The 5573-nt window shown below is 48.9% G+C and overlaps 1 long non-coding RNA gene across 2 annotated transcripts; it reads left to right on the top strand.

Moving 5' to 3' along the window:
• Positions 1–417: 417 nt before the first annotated feature.
• LOC126992068 (uncharacterized) lies at positions 418–3045 on the top strand. 2 transcript variants are annotated; one of them, XR_007746143.1, is made up of 3 exons: positions 418–1909; positions 1970–2600; positions 2751–3045. It is a non-coding gene; the product is annotated as an uncharacterized LOC126992068 (long non-coding RNA). The 2 variants fall into 2 exon arrangements; XR_007746144.1 differs by having other exon boundaries at positions 1970–2690.
• Positions 3046–5573: the final 2528 nt, after the last annotated feature.

Genomic DNA, 5573 nt, shown 5'->3' with positions numbered 1-5573 from the left:
GCCCTGCCCCGTAACGGGAGAGCCACGCAGTAACCAGAGGGCCAAAGAGGTGCCCCCCTGGCTAAGTGGGTTATGGGAGTCTCACCCATCAGGCTAGTCGTGTCACTACAGTGTGAGGCCTATCACATGTATTTATCCTCAAAAATTTAGCCTGACAAATCTAACCAAAGTAAATCTAACCCAACCTGACCTGACCTAACTATATGTGGTAAATTCCAGAAGTACCGTACACCCGTCTCCCTGCTGTATACCTCCACCCGTGTCATTGTGAAGGACACCTTTGTGCTGTTTTTGTGCCTTCCTGCCGCTGCCTGTTTTGGGTGTTTTTTCTTTCATTTATTTGATAGATTTTTCATTCCGGTGAGTGTTCTGAGGCATCATTTGGGTATTGCTCCAGAAGTACCCAAGCCTCTCTACTTCACTTGCATGGGAGTTAAGACTCACATCAGCAGTCACTTCCAGTTATTAGGGACACACCATTACCAGCTGTTCCCTCCTCCCTAGCAGTAGCCTGTCCTTTAGGGGTCAAGACTCACATCAGCAGTCACTTCCAGTTATTAGGGACACACCATTACCAGCTGTTCCCTCCTCCCTAGCAGTAGATTATTGGCAGAATATTGTAAAAAATTAAACATAACAAAACTAACCCAAACTAATCAGTAAAATTCCAGAATAACACCCGGCCCACTACGAAGGACGCCTTTGTGCAGTATTTGCGTCCTTTATTGCCGCTTGCCATTTGGTGTTTTTTTCTTTGATTTTATTGTTTTTTGGTTTGTTTGAGCGTTTTGATCCATCGTTTGTTGTGGAGACGAATAATTATAATAGCCACAGTAAGACCACGTTGATCTTGGCCCTCGACTCTACGGCCACCGTGTCATGTGCAGGCCGCTCTGGCCTGAATGGTGTCAGGTTAGGTCAGGTTAGGCTGGATTTCATTTGGTGAGGTCAGGTTATCCTGGATTTCATTTGGTGAGGTCAGGTTATGCTGGATTTCATTTGGTGAGGTCAGGTTATCCTGGATTTCATTTGGTGAGGTCAGGTTATCCTGGATTTCATTTGGTTAGGTCAGGTTATCCTGGATTTCATTTGGTGAGGTCAGGTTATGCTGGATTTGATTTGGTGAGGTCAGGTTAGGTTGGATTTCATTTGGTGAGGTCAGGTTAGGCTGGATTTCATTTGGTGAGGTCAGGTAATGCTGGATTTCATTTGGTGAGGTCAGGTAATGCTGGATTTGATTTGGTGAGGTCAGGTTATCCTGGATTTCATTTGGTGAGGTCAGGTTATGCTGGATTTCATTTGGTGAGGTCAGGTTATCCTGGATTTCATTTGGTGAGGTCAGGTTATGCTGGATTTCATTTGGTGAGGTCAGGTTATCCTGGATTTCATTTGGTGAGGTCAGGTTATGCTGGATTTCATTTGGTGAGGTCAGGTTATCCTGGATTTCATTTGGTTAGGTCAGGTTATCCTGGATTTCATTTGGTGAGGTCAGGTTATCCTGGATTTCATTTGGTTAGGTCAGGTTATCCTGGATTTCATTTGGTGAGGTCAGGTTATCCTGGATTTCATTTGGCCAGGTCAGGTTATCCTGGATTTCATTTGGTTAGGTCAGGCTAGAGTTCATTTGGCCAGGTCAGGTTATGCTGGATATAGTTAGTTTATATGCTGGATTTCATTTGGTTAGGTCAGAGTAGGTTAGATTTAGATTGGTTAGATCAGATATCGTCAAGCTAGGCTAGATTTAGTTTATTTAGGTCAGGTTACACTAGATTTGCTTTGGTCAGGTCAGATCAGCTTAGATTTAGTTTATTTAGGTCAGGTTACACTAGATTTGCTTTGGTCAGGTCAGATCAGCTTAGATTTAGTTTATTTAGGTCAGGTTACACTAGATTTGCTTTGGTCAGGTCAGGTTAGATTAGATTTAGTTTATTTAGGTCAGGTTACACTAGATTTGCTTTGGTCAGGTCAGATCAGCTTAGATTTAGTTTATTTAGGTCAGGTTACACTAGATTTGCTTTGGTCAGGTCAGATCAGCTTAGATTTAGTTTATTTAGGTCAGGTTACACTAGATTTGCTTTGGTCAGGTCAGATCAGCTTAGATTTAGTTTATTTAGGTCAGGTTACGCTAGATTTGCTTTGGTCAGGTCAGATCAGCTTAGATTTAGTTTATTTAGGTCAGGTTACGCTAGATTTGCTTTGGTCAGGTCAGGTTAGATTAGTTTGGTCAGGTCAGGTCAGGTGAGATTAGTTTGGTCAGGTCAGGTTAGATTTAGTTTGGTTAGGTCAGGTCAGGTTTTATTTAGTTTGGTTAGGTCAGGTTTGATTTAGTTTGGTTAGGTCAGGTCAGGTTAGATTAGTTTGGTCAGGTCAGGTGAGATTAGTTTGGTCAGGTCAGGTCAGGTTAGATTTAGTTTGGTTAGGTCAGGTCAGGTTTGATTTAGTTTGGTTAGGTCAGGTTTGATTTAGTTTGGTTAGGTCAGGTCAGGTTTTATTTAGTTTGGTTAGGTCAGGTTTTATTTAGTTTGGTTAGGTCAGGTCAGGTTTTATTTAGTTTGGTCAGGTCAGGTCAGGTTTTATTTAGTTTGGTTAGGTCAGGTCAGGTTTTATTTAGTTTGGTCAGGTCAGGTCAGGTTAGATTTAGTTTGGTTAGGTCAGGTCAGGTTTTATTTAGTTTGGTTAGGTCAGGTCAGGTTTTATTTAGTTTGGTCAGGTCAGGTCAGGTTTTATTTAGTTTGGTCAGGTCAGGTCAGGTTTTATTTAGTTTGGTTAGGTCAGGTCAGGTTTAGTGTTTTCCGGTAATACGTGTGGCAGGCTTCACGCTGTGCCGGTGTTGTCACTGGCGGCAGAGGGTCACGCCGCCTGCTGCTGCACGGGATCACACACACATTTCACGGTTCTTTTCACACTTGCTTTTTCTTTCTCTTCACTCTTTCCTGTGGTTTTCCGGGAGGTTTAAAGTTAAGGAGAAAATATGTATGACAGCAGATGAAGTAGGAAATGAGATATTGGCGCGTGAATAATGGCAGTCTTGACCCCATTGTCACGGCCATGTTACGGTTAGTACTCAGGCACAACGCCTCAAAACACACTCCTTAACTTGAAAAAACTATCAAGTGGAAGAAAACTCTGGAAACAGGAAACTGCAGCAGGGAAGTGTTTACCCTCGCTGCAAATTAAGGACTTTGGGCACTCGAGACACGGCCGAGTTGCTTGCCGTCTGAACCACTCGTGTGTGAGGCAGTGATTTCCCGGCATAGTGTCCGGGAGGATGTGTCAAGGGATGTGCTTCCATTTATTGTATTCTGGCAGCGGGGCACAAGCCAGGTCAGGTCAGGTCAGGTATAGTTGAGGTGGCTTGCACTCAGGAGGGTATATTCATGTCAACTCAATTCATCTCAATGTTTCCATGTTATATTATCTCCAGTGAATGTCAGACTGCAAGTTTGGGTATAATTGCCGGCGCAGTGTTGCGGGAAAATGTTGCAGGGGTGGAGGCGGGCGTGGAGTGTTTTCTCACACAGGTAGGGGAGGCAGTAGTTGGGGCTGCAGGGGTGGAGGCGGGTGGGAGTGTTTTCTCACACAGGAAGGGGAGGCAGTAGTTGGGGGCTGCAGGGGTGGAGGCAGGTGGGAGTGTTTTCACACAGGTAGGGGAGGCAGTAGTTGGGGCTGCAGGGGTGGAGGCAGGTGTGGAGTGTTTTCACACAGGTAGGGGAGGCAGTAGCTGGGGGAGTGTGGGAGGTTTTTCACACAGGTAGGGAGGCAGTAGTTGGGCTGCAGGGGTGGAGGCGGGTGGAGTGTTTTCACACAGGAAGGGGAGGCAGTAGTTGGGGCTGCAGGGGTGGAGGCAGGCGTGGAGTGTTTTCTCACACAGGAAGGGGAGGCAGTAGTTGGGGCTGCAGGGTGGAGGCAGGTGTGGAGTGTTTTCACACAGGAAGGGGAGGCAGTAGTTGGGGGCTGCAGGGGTGGAGGCGGGTGGAGGTTTTCACACAGGTAGGGGAGGCAGTAGTTGGGGCTGCAGGGGTGGAGGCAGGTGTGGAGTGTTTTCACACAGGTAGGGGAGGCAGTAGTTGGGGCTGCTGGGGTGGAGGCGGGTGTGGAGTGTTTTCTCACACATCTAGGGGAGGCAGTAGTGGGGGGCTGCATGGGTGTAGGCGGGAGTGGAGTGTTTTCACACAGGAAGGGGAGGCAGTAGTTGGGGGCTGCAGGGGTGGAGGCAGGTGTGGAGTGTTTTCTCACACAGGTAGGGGAGGCAGTCGTTGGGGGCTGCAGGTGGAGGCAGGTGTGGAGTGTTTTCTCACAGGTAGGGGAGGCAGTAGTTGGGGCTGAAACATTCAATAAGTTCATAATGAAGTGCTTCAGCGCGTCCTGCTGCCACTCAGCAAGCGTTGGTGCTGGAATTGTTATATCAACACCTCGGCCTCGGGGAATTCAAGGATGGCGGCTGAGGGCCTCAAGGTTTGCACGGAGTTAACCAATCCAGTTGTATTAGAGATCAGCGGCGGGGTCTGTGCCCTGCCCCCACGAGCATAGGGGGGCAGGTTTACTATGTGACGGTAATCAAAACATTAAGACAAAACTGCCACTGAAGTGTTCCTGCTTGTTTTCCTGCTTGGCTGTCTGGCATGTCACTCCATCATCACCAGCCTCTTCCTCTAATTGTCCCCCTTCCTCCTGCTCCTCCTCCTCCTTCTCTGCCGTCAACAACCAGAGCCACCAGTGAGGGGCAGCGAGGGCAGGCCGCCTCGCTGCCTCCCTGGGGACCAACAGCAGGAAACGTCAAAACTCTTCTGTCACTAAATCCTTTCCATTTTTCACTCAGGAGTGGGCAGAGTACTGGAGCACCTGATGGCACTTAGACAGAAGAGGGCGTGGCATTAACGGCCCATCTCCTGCACCCCAGGATGTGGTGTTGGCCATGCTGGGAGGAGTACAGTGCCAGGAGACAGCTGCTCAAGTGAGGGTCTGAGGCGGACGCTGTGCTCAGCGCTCGCTGCGTCCACGCTGCCGCTGACCTCAGGACCCCTTGGTGCATCCCTCGCCTCGCCTGCCACTTGGTCCCTGAGTGTGGCGTCGGGGAACCTTGCTGCCTGCTGCAGCTTCCTGAGGTTCCTGCAAGACCCTCACCCCAGGAGTGGTGGGCAGGAGGCTGCAAGGCCGGGCAGCAGCCTGAGTGGCGGGACCAGCAGGAACACTGCCACTGCTGTGAGGACCAGAAGAACACAACCACCACCAACAACAACAACAGCAACAACAACAACAACATAACCACCACCAACAACAGCAAGTATATCACCACCACCACCACCACCACTGACAACAACAACAGCAACTATATCACCACCACCACCACCACCCCCACCTTGCTGGTGGCACCTTCGGCCACAAAGGAAAGGGAATGTTTGAGTGTGACAAGATTTGAGACTGGGAGCAAGTTCAGCAGACACAGCCTTGCACACACTGGTGAGGGAAACCATGAGTGGCCAGCGTGTGGGGAAAGACTCCCTGGGAAGGATGACCTCAGCAAATACACCCACACACTCTGCTGAAGGAGCCCTTGAATGCCAAGACTGTGG

The sequence above is a fragment of the Eriocheir sinensis genome, unplaced genomic scaffold, assembly GCF_024679095.1.
Source record: "Eriocheir sinensis breed Jianghai 21 unplaced genomic scaffold, ASM2467909v1 Scaffold394, whole genome shotgun sequence".
In the NCBI taxonomy this organism is placed as follows: Eukaryota; Metazoa; Arthropoda; class Malacostraca; order Decapoda; family Varunidae; genus Eriocheir; species Eriocheir sinensis.
The sequence above is the reverse complement of the archived record's forward strand: the minus strand, read 5'-3'. Positions and strand labels throughout refer to the sequence as shown.